At 42.8% G+C, this 13,839-nt stretch overlaps 1 protein-coding gene across 2 annotated transcripts in view; it reads right to left on the bottom strand.

The window, feature by feature from the left end:
• Fras1 (Fraser extracellular matrix complex subunit 1) overlaps positions 1 to 13,839 on the bottom strand; it is a 419,154-nt gene that overhangs the window by 152,918 nt on the left and 252,397 nt on the right. The gene's annotated exons all lie outside the window — the stretch shown is intronic.

The following is a 13,839-nucleotide window of genomic DNA, read 5'->3' as shown; positions in this document are numbered from 1 at the left end:
AGACACCAGAAGCCAGTGGAGAGGGCTCAAGGGAGTGGGCTGCAATCACTCAGGGCCTCTGCTTGCTTCCATAGCTCCTTGTTAAAACAGTCATAAGAAGGCATCCATCAGTTCCAAGACAGATCACATGGCATGATAGGGGGAATAGCCGGAGGCAAAGAAGAAATCAATAAATGACATCTGAAAATATAAAAGTCAGCCATGAGTTGCCCAGAGTGTCACATTTATCCACGTTAGATTACAGCTCTGCCTACACAGGAGATTGTAACTATTTCAGTTTGAAAAGTTGCACTTTCTGACTCTTTTTGTTCACTGCCTATATTTATTCTAATTGTTCAAACGGTCACATTGAATACCCAATCCTATGGATAACTTCATTCCAAAACCACATCTGAAGGAGTTCCTATATTAGTCCCTTCACCCAAACCTTCCTTCCTGTTCCTGTCAAACACTAGCTCCAACAAAGCACCACTTAAATAAATATGCAGTAGAATCCTGCTGTGAATCACAGTTGGTTGACTGATTTTTATTAAACCAAGGAAAAAAAGAGTAATAAATTTCTAAAATCTAGGAAACAGCTTTCTTTTTTTCCAGAAGCTTGAAGTCAAAATCTTTTTGGGAATAATTCCTTGGGAGACCTCAGAATGACGGATGAACCAGGGAGGAAGCCAGATGCCAGAGCAACAAGGGCCTGAGGATCAATATGTGTGTTCTGACTTCCATCCAGAGAAGCACAGTACCCTAGGGCAGATACAGATCTCACAATGACAGGCTACAAGTGGTCAGTCCCACTGGGCACCACCTGTGAGCAGGCTTGAGGCTCCAGCCTGAGAGCTGCAGTCATCTACATAAAAGAGGGTCTCTGAAGTGTTCAAAAGAGATTTGGGGATTTTATTTCTCTCACAGCAAAGCAATCTACAGAAAAGATATAAAAAACAATTTTTCAAAGTATAATAAAAAACAAACCACCTTAGGAATGCTTCCCAGAGATCAAGACTGCTAATGGTGACTTTTTTTTTCTTCTTTTCAATGTATTTTCTACACAGCCTTTCACATGTAGATTTTTACAGATGGGATTTATGAAATGTGGACACGCAGCACTTTCTGCTCAGCCCTGCCATCATGTCTACACGCCATCAGGGGCGTTCTGTCAACACTACTTTTAAGGACTCCATGACATCACAGCTTTAAGTGAAGGAGCAAACAGAAAAGGTCGTATTTATTATGGAAGTGGACATTGTCTTCACTTTTCTACTTAAGGCTACAATGAAAACCTTTGTGCACAAATCACTGTCTGCATTCCTGATCATTTTCAAAGAACAACCTTAAAAGGCATAACTAATAATATCATTACAGCTTGGATCTGTGGCCTCCTAACACGCATTAGGTAGTGTCTCAACTGCCACACTACAAACTCTTCTGAGGAGGGAGACTACACCATCCCTCTCTGTCCCCCTGATACATGAGGAAACCGAGATGGAGCGCTTAGTTCTTGGGCTCCACATGCCAGACCTGGATGAACACACACCTCTACCACTGCAGGCATGAAACACTGTGTGTCGCAAATTCTTTTCTAGAAAATTCATATCATTTTGTGTTCCTGTGAGACATTTGAGTCTGTTTTATCATAACTTTGTCAGTACTACAAGTATATACAGATATATATTTTACACGCATGCACGCGTGCGCACGCGCACACACAGAGCTCAGTGGTTAAGAGAAGAGGCTGAGTTCAAGTCCCAGCATCTGTAGGGCAGCTCATAACCATCAATAATGGGATCTGATGTTGTCTTCCGGTGTGCAAGCATACATGCAGGCAAAGCTCTAACACAAGCACAAGGAATCTCATGACAGTGAGTGGCAGTGTTGAGGTCTACCTTGAGAAGGAAGAAGAGCATGACTGATGTCTGACCAGAAATGACATTTTGAAAAATGTTAGTCTCTCACAACTGCTTTAAAATGGATACCTAGCTAAATTTGGATCGATTCAATTGTATGTATCAGGTAATTCCTATGTGGTTTCTGGATGAAATAAGAGGATTATTGAATAAAAACACTAGAAGGGACAGAGGGATGGGCAGTGGATGGAAATGTTTGCTACTAAGCCTGACAACTTGAATTCAAGCCCAGGGACTCACTTCTTAGAAGGAACTGAGTCTCACAAATTGTTTTCTGACCTCAATGTTCATGTAACACATCTGTCTATGGACACACACATATAAGTAAGTAAATATGATCCTCTTTCAAGTCTTGGCTCCAGGATGGCAAAAAAAGGAAACAAGAGTTATGCCCAAAAGAATCTCAGCCACACGATGCCAGTTAGCTGCACGAACTCCACTCTGTGCGTGCCTGAGAATATCCTATCCTATTTAGGATATCCTATCCTAAAGCTCTGTCTAGGCAGGAAGACACCCATAGCTCATCTTCCTGCCTACAAGCAAAGTAGAGGAGAATGACCTCAAATACGCATAAGTGATATGTTGCACACACACACGAATTGCTTACACAGTGAGTGCCTCTTGCTGGAAGCTGCCTTTCAGGTTCCTCCCACTGCCAGTCAGTAAGTAAATTCTTCCTTGTCACCACTGCAATTACAGTGCAGGGTCTTTAAATAGAACACTCATTAAGGCTGACAAGGAGTACAGTGAGCCTGGAGATACATGTATGCCCAGCCTGCTACAGATCACTGGGGAATACTGCACACGTGTGTGGTGCGGAGAAGGCAGATGGGATTCCAGTTGTTTGTGTACGTACCACCTTGTTAATAAACAGCGAATTCACACTCTAAGCAAGCAAATTAATATTACAGGGAAGTCAGGAGACAGAGAACTAGCTCCAGATAAAATAAATACATTATTTTTGTTTTAAGTACTAGAAGATTCTGTTTGTTTTCTAAATAGACACAGCATGCAGACATGCTCAAAATTTAAACAAATCAAAAATTAATATTTGAACTCAGCAGCTGCAACATCGTCCAATATGTCACCCTGCAGCTGCGAGGAAATTGCATGTGGACATCGCTGTGTGATGTCTTCTCCAAATCAGAGGCTCTGCTTCGAAGATCAGTGAGGATTACCCACGTTCATGATGGATGGTGGTACACACTGATGAAATGATGTATTTCTCATCTTTGGAACAAAGACAAGAAAACCTGAAGATGTTCAAGTCAATGTTTGCTATTAAAAAATGGTCTGAATGTCCAATTTCATGGGGAAATGACTCTTTTAGCTGATAAATAATGATCTATAAAGACAAATTCAGACATACAGGGAGATTTTTAATATCATCCTACCAGTTGATTAGGTTCTTAATGTAACTACAGTCAATGCATTTGCAAGTAGTTAAACTAATCGACACAACTCTTCTCTACCAGGTAAAAGAGAGATGATGTCATGCAAGGCCTTTTCTAAGTGTAGGATTCAGTATTATAAACCTGGTCCAGAGCCTGTGGCTGGGCAGGTCATGCGCTGTAGTGCAGAGCCTATGAGGACTATTTTGCCAAATGATCTTCTTCAACTGCCTTCTAAATACCCTGTTGAATCCATAGATGTGTGTTGTGCCCAGTCAGAGATGCTTCTTACTGTAGGGAGTGGTGATAAAATCATGACTGAAAGTCCTGAGACTACTTGATAGTGCAGTGCTCAGCTCTGTGTGGAATAAACATATCACCCCCTTCAACAATTTGCTGAGCATCATGGAAGAGGGAGTGGAAAGAGTGTGGGGCCAGAGGATGGAAAGATGCAATGCATAACAGAAAGACATCTTCTCAACAAGACAGAGCTACATTCATGAACATAGTGCAGCTGTTGTTATCGCTACAAATTTGGCATGAGCCTGGGCCCCTCATCATTTTGTCATGCATGTGGGGTACACGAGGCTTTACCCCTTCCTGGAGGACTACGGGTACTTAAAAGTTGTTGGGGGAACAGGTGTCATTCCTTCACTGCTGTAGACACTGATAGATGTTTTTGCTCCTACTCAGGCTAGGAGAGGACCACTAACTAAAGCCAGTGTCCCACACATTGAAAGAAAGCCATGAAGTAGGAGAGGACTTGAGAAGGAGGTTCTGGCAGGAAGAGGAGTCTGGGAGAGTAGAGTAAGGGCAGGAAGCTTGAAAATGGCAGCTATGCATTGTACAAATGCATGGAAAACAAAAGGAAGATGATGGGATTTGAACTCCGACTCCACCGTTAGGAGCTCAGGGTTCAACTTGTGAAATCAGCACAAAAGAAATTAAGACAACCCATGAATGGAAGAAGAGAAAGAAGTATTCCAGTCCTTTGCCTTTTGTTATTACTTTTGGCTCAACCCTCCCAAAAGTGCTTAAAATCATGTCCTTCCCCCCCTCAGAGAGTCACATTAGTACAAAAGCCATAAAACAAACAAAGCAAAACCAATGGATAAAACAAGCAAATAGAACTTCCTTATCCAGTGCCTTTGGCTACTGCTTTAGTGTTAAAGCAACCAAACAGAACCCTGCGACAGACTGACCTTAAGTTGACAGGACAGTGGTTTCTACCCAGCATTGACCAACTTACTATTGAGAAGGCTGCTACAGGGGCCAAGGGATCATTGTGAAGACTGAGGTAGCTGGATAAAGTGACTGGCAATGCCACAGTTCTCAGATGGCAGTGGGGGTGGGGGGAAACTCCTGTTGCAAGTGTCATGGGCACCGCCTGGGGCCTTCACACTGTGAATCCAACTTGTGTCACATTTGATTAATCTCCAAACAGACTCTCTTCCAGTTGGTGCTTACAGCAAGTCAGCTAGCCATGAGATCACGAGGAAAGTGCTACAGAAAGCAGAATGGGAGTGGGACATCGCCTGGAGATGCTCATGACAGGATGATGAGCAAGTCATAGGCACTGGGAGGGAAGTAGAAGATGCAGAGACATTAGACAGAGATGAGGTTTGTTTTGTTTCATGCAGAAAGGGTGGAGGGAGGCCCAGAGCACGTTTTATACACAGGCCATACAACTCGGGTGCTTAGCTGATTCCTGAAAGTGAGGCCCACTGAAGACATCCCTGTCAAGGACAGAATACACAACAGATTGCCTACACAGAGCAGGGGAGCATTGTGGAATGGGGAGAATACACAATCAGTATGGATGGAGTCTCAACACTCACACAGGAATCCAAGGAGAACACGGGCCTTGGAAATCAATCGAAGGACATCAAAGTGAGAGGCTAATAGAACCATCATACAATTTGGTCGTTGATTCTTGTAGAAGCCAAAGCTGGTCTTTACAGATTGACCCTCATCTTGGGAAGAAGTGAGAAAGATACCATAGGGGTGTATGAGGCTACCATGTGGGAAAAGTAAGCTTGGGGATTTGCAAAAGGAAGAGAGAAAGGGAGACGTAGCCTAGGGCCACCGCATAGCTAGAATGAGCTGGGAATGGGTATCACTCAATGGTTCTCAATTGTACTGATTACAAAATGAGTTATGGAAAAACAGAAGGGTCATGTGAAGAAAGAAAAAATAGCTGTGGGTGTGGTATGAAGACTGGATTTCCTTGGAGATTCTCCAGTCTGCTGTTCCTGTGGTTGGAGGGGAGTGAGAGTCTGTTCTAAGGAGGAAGAGAGAGGGGGAGGGAGGGATAGGAGAAGGGAAGAGGGGAGAGGGGAGAGGAGAGAGGAGAGAGTAGAGAGGGGGGAGGAAAGAGGGAGACAGGAGAAGGGAGAGGGGAGAGGAAGAGGATGCTGTAAAGATAAGAATACACCAAAGGAGGGGTGGAGGGAGGAGAGAGTCAAGGGGAGCTCAGAAGAGGCTGTGTGAAAAGGAAAGGGGAAATAAATGGCTGAAGCAGTCAGCTCAAGGAGGGAACGTGGCAGAAAGGAAGTAAATGAATGGAAACAGAAAGTGCAGAGACATCTGAGAGAAAATAGAGGGTTTGTTTATGCTTTATTGGACCTTGCTAATCCTCCAAACAAAGGTAGAAAGTGGAGTTGTGACTGGGCTCTCAACACCCATGAGATCTAAGTGGAGGAAGATGTATACAGGACTGGGAGATTGTGTAGACAAAGTCTCAGGAATGTGGAAAAGAGGCAAATTAAGTGACTGCTAAGAAGTGCAGAGCAGGTTGTGTGCTAAAGCCACAGGGCCATCACAAGTCTCCTTGGGTGCAAAGCCTGGGTGCACTGGCTATCAGCTGTGAAATCGGGCGATCCCAGTTTCTTGACTTGTGAAATGGAGGGGTCACTAACCTCACACTCAACCCTTTATGACACCTGCAGTGACTTAAGTGATGAGCAATTCTAAAACCTTTTTATGTAGTGGGCCCAAGCACAACCAATATCCATGCTGGTTTAAAAGAAAGTCAGTACCTTGGCTCATTGCAAGTCAGCCAAAGAGATTTTTTTCAAGTGTGCAGCCATAGGACACTGCTGCCTTTAGTGTCGAGGGCACAACCACACTTAAGTCCAGCTGTGTCCTGTAAACACAGAGCCACAGAAGCCCTGTCCTTCCTGGGAAGCAGCAACAATGGCCTCAGCAAAAGCCTGTGATTGACACTTTGAGGTCAATCTGTCTTTACAACAACTGGGTAGGGAATTGTTTAGGTTGAAGGTGAAGGTACATTACAATTCAAGTTCTTTTTTTCTCTCCTTTTCTATTTTCTTTTTCTTTCTTTTTTCTTTTTTAAACTCTGAAGTCTTCTATTTGAGCATAGAGCACATCCTTCTTGTGGCAAGGATGAAAGACAGGAAAGGCCTTGAAGTCTTCAATCATTGCTCTGCAGACCCTGTGGTCTCTTGAATAAAAACAGAAATTGAGAGAACAAGGAGGAGACAATCACTGAAAGTTCCAGAAAGAGATTGGATATACAATTCATAGTTCAAGCAACAGGAGATCGGATGACACGATGAGAAATAAGAAAAGAAAGGGCATTGCAAAAGAAGGAGATAAGGGAAATAAAGAAGCTGGTGTTTAAAAAAAAAAAAACAGAAGGCACAAGGAAATTGAAAATATACAGAGATAGAGGAGCTGAACCAGATGAAATGAAGAGGCAGGCCAAGAAGATGAGATAAACACAGAATACAGATCAGGCTAAGGAAAAAAACTCCTCGATCACATTGCCATAGAACAGAAAGGGGCGGGACTAGACCCTTGGAGTCCAGTCATTTGCTTTACCCAGCATTTCTCAAGTACAAGCTATACACTGGTCAAACCGACGGTGCACGATGCTTTTATTTCTAAATCCAAATCAAATGGAATGTTCTAGTCATTACAACTCTGCAGTAAGGTTTTAGATGTTGATCCAGTGAGAAGATAAAATACTTACAAACTTATAAATCATTTTTACTATTAGTGACAAAAGCATATTTAGTCATAGTTGTAAACTTGTAACTCATATTTAATCTGCTAGCTAAACTAGCTTCTGCTTTTCAACAGCTACCACAGCGGGAAAATGCCCAACACCACTGAATGGCATTTAACCACTAAAAGTGACAAACAGATTGTTCTAATATTGTCAACACATAGAAATGTACGTGCTACCTAAGAGAAAATGCACCTAGTGGGTAGCACTATAAAAGCTATCCAAGTGTGTATACATTCTAAAAGATTAAGGTCGATATGGACTGATATAGATTATTAAAACAGCATGGGTGAGTCATTTTCCTTAACCTTTTGTCAGGTAGCTGGTACAGAGCAGAGGGCGGGGCACCCACGGGCGTGTTCACAACAGCACAATGTTTCTAAGAATGCCTCTCTAAGCTCCCTCAGCATCCTAAGCACCAGTGCCAGTCCATCTTCTGATCCACTAGACAGAAACTGGGTGGCGGCTCATTCTGGAAGGTGCTTGCTTTCCAAACAAGAGGATCCAGAGTTTGATGGTTAGATCCCTTATAAAAATGCCATGCATGGTGGCATGCACTTAGAATCCTAGTGCTAGGGAGGCAGGCAAGTGAGACCCAGGATAAGTGGCCAGCCCAGCTGGCTAAATCAGTGCGTCCAAGACCCAGGGAGAGATCCTGCTTCAAAAGTGTGGAAAAGGAAGAGTGACAAAGACATCTGACATCAACCTCTCACCTCCACAAGCTCATGTGCACGTCAATACACATGTGCACGAGTGGGTACTGATGCAGACAGACGATGTACATGTGCAGATGCATGAACTATCGGATAGGGAGCTGGGGAGATGCCTCGTTAGTGATGCATTTATCTCACACACATGAGGGTCTGAGTTCAACCCCTAGAAGCCATGTTAAAGACCAGGCATGGTATAGTATGCACGTTTAACCTAGTGCTGGAGAGGTAGAGAGAGGAAGATCCCCGGGACATACTCTTTAGTTGTCTACCCTAATTGATGATTTTCAGGCCAGTGAGATACTCTGTCTCACAGGAGGTAGATATGGTAGTGTTCTTGAAGACAACACCTGAGGTTATTCTCTACCCTCTATACACATAAGCATATGTATACACTTGCATTGCACACACTCAAACACTAAACACACACACACACACAGCAAGCAAGCAAACAACAGCAACAATACCTGCTCCTAAGTCCCTAATGTGTGTGCTCAGCCACAATCAGCATGGTAGAGTTTAACACATGGCAATGTGACTGTGAAATCCCAGTCTCCAGGTTCAGGTCTTGGTTCTATTATTCTTGCTCAGTCTTATTTAGCTCTCTTGCAGTTCTGTTTGTTTATATGTAAAACAAGGATTGAATTACCACCTCCTTTGAAGATCACATGAATGCTAAATGGCAAAACAACATCAGAAGCAATCAGGCCAGGGTTCTTCACCGGCATCCTCAGGAGTATCACCTATTACTAGATGCCCATACAGATCATCTGCAGAGAAGCGTGAGTTAGTCAGTACCAAGTCAGTGGGAGAAAGGATCTGCATGCAGGCAAATTACAATGTGGAAGGTGCCGGAGGAAGGCTCATTCTGGAAGGAAAAGACTGAGCCAGGCACTGAAGGAGGAATCATGGGTAGGATTCTGATGATCGAAATAAGGCAGCAAACACTGAGCCAGAGTGACTTATCTCTGTGAGCTTCTAAGACTCCTGCAACAGTGAAAGCTGCTTCATTTTACTTAACCCAAACTCCAGACTAAAACAAACAAACAAACAAATAAACATCAGAACTGTATTTAATTTTCCAAGTTTTTTGACCAAGAGTGTTCGCTGCATTTAACAGCTATAACTACCATTGGACTCAAACTTTATGCAATATAAAAATGCCCATAGTAGTATTTCTTTGATCCTTTTTCCCCTTTGGTTTATGCTCTTGAGACAGATTGGAGGATGTGAGCCATCATTTAGCACATCGCCACAAAAGCAATGATTAAGTTCTTTCTCCCCAGAGTTCCACCATGCCAGCTACCCTTCCTCAGCACCTTCACTCTCTGTTTTCTCATCTTTACTCATAAGAGTGAGCATGGACATCCTGCCTGGCACTCACAAAGCCCAGGGCATAGGTTTTTTTAATAACACATCTTCACTGGGCTATTTCCCTGTGACGGCTTTATCTGCACTTTCTTTTTCATCTCACCCTCCTCTGTGAACAGGAGAAAAGCTTTTAGCTGGGAGAGACAGATAGAGAAAGCACCTCAGGCTTTGGAAATTTTTGATAACGTTGAGATATGCAGGGAAAAAAAATCTATGAAGAAACCCTTGATTTTCCATAGCATGCTGACATGTCTCTATAACAAAAGGCTGATGGGCTTCTGCTTCTCAGCCCACTCCATCTGCCTTTGCTGGAAACTTTTGGTCCTGGCCTAAATCTCCCAACTATCTATTTGCTTTGACAGACTGGGAGGGGAATTCCCCCACGTATGACATCTCCATAAGTGAGAACACAGTGAGGTGATTGGACCTGTTCCCAGGATGTGTTTATTCTTGTCTGTGTGATAGATTAAGTGGAATTTTCTTTTTGAACAGCTAAGTGCAATTTAGAGGTCTCGGGTGATGATCTCAAGCATAGCTCAGATAGTGAAAAAAAATTCCATGAGTAAAGCCTGGCCCCCTGGAAGGTGCTCACATACCAGAGAGGGCAGAGAGGGTTCCTCTCTTTGAGGCTCCCAAGGATAATTCCAAAGACACTTCATATAGTAGGAGTATATGTCAGCCTGTTTGGTGTGACACCACACAGCTCTTTACCACTTTCTTGCCTTCAGAACAAATTACCTGAAAATTTCCATTATTCAATATGAGCTAAGGCAACATTTCAATGTAAAAAATAAAATCCTAGGGCCTTCAGTTCAGGATAATAGTAATCAGGAAATGTGCTGGTAGCTATTTACATATCCTGTTAGCCTCTTCCAGGACAGTACCCATGATGTCCACTATCACCCCAAGTCTAACATGTCCACATGCAAGTATCATCTTAAATGCCTCTTATACTTACTCCCATCCTGGGCTTACACCCATGACCTGAAATCTGGACACCATGTGAATCTCCCACTCCCTCACCACAATGGCAAGAGAACAATTATTTCCGCTGCCCGATTAAATTAAGTCACATGAAATTGTCCCTCTTGGATCATTTTTTGCTGACTAACAGCAAACAGCCTTAGACCCATCTAATGGATCATTTAAATCCCGTGAGTCCAAGCCCCTTCCATCCCCTTTATCCTTGGCTTGAGAGCTCTTATCTAATATTGGTCTTTCTGCCCTCATATCAAGTTCTTCCAAGCCATTTTCTGTAATCTTTCTCTTCACAGAAAGGCAACCATGACACTTTCTGCTTAAAAACTTTCAGACCATGTTTGTAATCCCAGCCCTCAGGGGGTTGAAGCAGGAAAACCATCATGATTTCCAAGCCAGTCTGGGCTACAGAGCAAGACCTCCTCGTCCCCCTACCCTTGTAGAGAAGATGGTCTCAAAAGGGCAGGCATCTCACAGCAAGGAGAAGCTCCAAGGAACCCTGTGTCATGGGACCTTAGTCTTGGACTTATGACTTCCACAGCAGTGAGAAACTCCATTTCTGTTGTTCAAGTCTCCCAGGCTCTGGTATTTTATTATGGTAGCCTTGGCAAACTAATATACCACCCTTCACTAAGCTACATTTCTTAGATGCAAGTAACACATCTTCATCTCTATCCTCAAAGCCTTCACAGGGCCAGCCTGGCAAGGAACATGGGTTTACTAAACACTTGATGAAATAGCAAATAAAAGAATTTGTAACAGAGTAGTGGGAGGCAGTTAGAGAGTCATACATTTAGTGACAAAGTAAACTTCTACATTGACACATATTTCTCTTGTTTTTCTATTTGAAATATACTTATTCCAATCCCTATGTGAGAAGTATTTCTGAACAATGAGCGATGACTACTTGATTTAAAATAATGAATAAGAACAATCTCATGAGGCTCTCATGAGTCTGTTCTTCTGAGACTGGGGTCTTCCAAAGTCATTGAGTCAAGTCCAATGATTCTCTATTCTAATGGTTCCTATAGGCCTTAAAAAATTAATGCAGTTCCTAATCACCTAATTTATTATCAAAGAGTGTTCTGAACTTTGGATAGAAGAGAGCTCATTAACTATTAAACCATTCCAATCTCCTTATATAAACATTTATTTATAAAATATGTCATAGGATAAAAGTTTTAGGATCTACACGGACAACAGACTGGAATGAAAGGTCTACCACGGTAGGTCCATCTATCTCTAATAGTCTCCCTAAGCTCATTCCTCTGCACCCTTGACAATCTCCCACCACTTGTAGACCATACACAATATACCCTTAGCCAAGACACAGCTCTCCCCAAACTCTCACAGGGCCCGAGATCCAGCCTCAACTTTTAGCTGCAACACCAGGCTTTCTATATTCTGGTTCCAAGCTAAATTTTCCAACTTGATCCTGTAGTGTACTACAGTGCCAGTCCTGTTTTCTATGCTTGTTGGATGACTCATTGCCCACATATGACCCATACTTTCTGCTTTCCAGGTTTGCCTTTTGATATCAAAAGAACTGCATATCCCTTCCTCTAACTCAATCCTTGCTGATCCACAGGAAGCAAACTAGGTTTCACCCGTTCTGTGAAGCCTTCTGATCTTGATCTTCCCCTCCAGGCCCCACTGGACGTATACAGTCCTTATGACCTGTAGGTATTTCAGCACACAAATCTATTTGTACCATTTGTTAACTGACTTCAGTTCATCCCCTTAAGTAGCCTGAAATGTCTCTCTGCTTCCTCATAATAGCAAAGCACTAAACATGCACTAATAATTTTACTACATGCTCTCAGTATGGTTTGGATTGTAAGGGCTCAAACCCCAGGGTCATGACTGGCTGAGGTGACAGAAGCTTTGGAAGCCTGCCCAGAGTTCACTGAGTCACCAGTGATGTGCCAGCAGAACTACAAGACTCTGTCTCTCCTTTTGACTTCCTGTTCTGTAACATGGGCTTTTTCATTCAGGTTTGTTTCTTTCACGATATGACACAGGTGAGAGAAGGGGCCCCTACCAGACTGAGCTAAAGCTAGTGATAGGGACTTGAACCTTCAGAATTCTGAGCTAAAGGAACTATATATTTTTATACGTTAGTTAAATCTTATCTACCATACTTACACAAAGCTGATTAATGCATGTATCAGGGACCTCTTAGTTTTCATGGAAGCAGCTTACACACCTTAAAGTCAGGCTGAGCAGTTAAACTCAGACTTTCGATCAGTAATAGTCAACACCTGTCATCCTGGGAGGAGACGCTGATGTTTATCTCCCTCCTGAGACAATCCTGACTGCAACTGGGAGTACCAGCCATACACTGCATCCTACATCAGGTACAGTTTGTTTCTCTGTGAGTTTGGATGGAGCGTAGTGTCTTATGCATGCTAGACAAGTACCTTACCATTGACCCTACATGTGATACAGTTTGTGTTTCTCTGTGGGTTTGGATGGAGTGTAGTGTCTTGTATATGCTAGACAATGGCTTTACCACCAAGCTGTACTCCAGCCGGCCCCTCTGACTAGACTCAAACCTCAATGCTGAACTTCAGCTCAGTTTCTGTGACTCAGAGTTTGCTCTGAATTCATCATTATTCCAATGAAACCTGCACTTGGGAATTTTCAGTCTTTTTAGATGGCAGAACCTAATGTCTAATATCTAACCTTATGATTGTGGACAAAAGAAAGCATGTCTCTGGCAACACACTGGTACCAACCAGATACATTGAGAACATAGACGATAACTTAGCATGTCCCAAAATTAAACAAAATGACAATGAGCGGTGCTGTCCCCATGTTATCTTGCCTGCTGGACATCAGTGGATTCAAAAATAGGCATTTTGATGTTGTTGTGTGAATGGCCAGATCACAGATAATGTATGATTCCAACGTTACTGACATTTCAAGTCCTTTCTATGTCTCTCCCTTCTGTCCCCCACCCCACCACCACATTTTTGGATTCTAAAGTGAGGAAGGGAAAAAAATCATCTCCCAAGGAAACTTCTCTACTTTTGGTTTAATCTCCCTAAAATTCTGTGCCTGGGCAAAGGGTCCCATCAAAGAGCAGGGGCAAACAAATGTCCTGAAAATGCAGTTTTGTTATCCTAAAATGTAGATGAAAGGATTCGCATCATCACTTCATTAATATGAGGTTCTAATTTTCTTCCAGGATTTATAAGACCATTATTAAATTTGCATCTGGCGGCACACATCTGTAATCCTCACCTTTGGGAGGTGGGGACAAGGAAGACCACTCGATCAAAGCCATTCTCAACTATAAAGCAAGTTGATCCTAGTCTGTGTGTGAAGATTAATCTTCATTACCAATCTGACCGAATCGCCATGGAAACACATGTCTAGATGTGTCTATGAGGGTGTTTTCAAGGAGTATTGAATAAGGAAGGAAGATATACCCTTGTGACCTACAGGCTCGGGCAAAC

This window comes from Mus caroli, unplaced genomic scaffold (genome assembly GCF_978045245.1).
Source record: "Mus caroli unplaced genomic scaffold, Mus_caroli_1 scaffold_4, whole genome shotgun sequence".
NCBI classification, from domain to species: Eukaryota; Metazoa; Chordata; class Mammalia; order Rodentia; family Muridae; genus Mus; species Mus caroli.
This window is presented reverse-complemented; position numbering and strand designations above follow the sequence as displayed.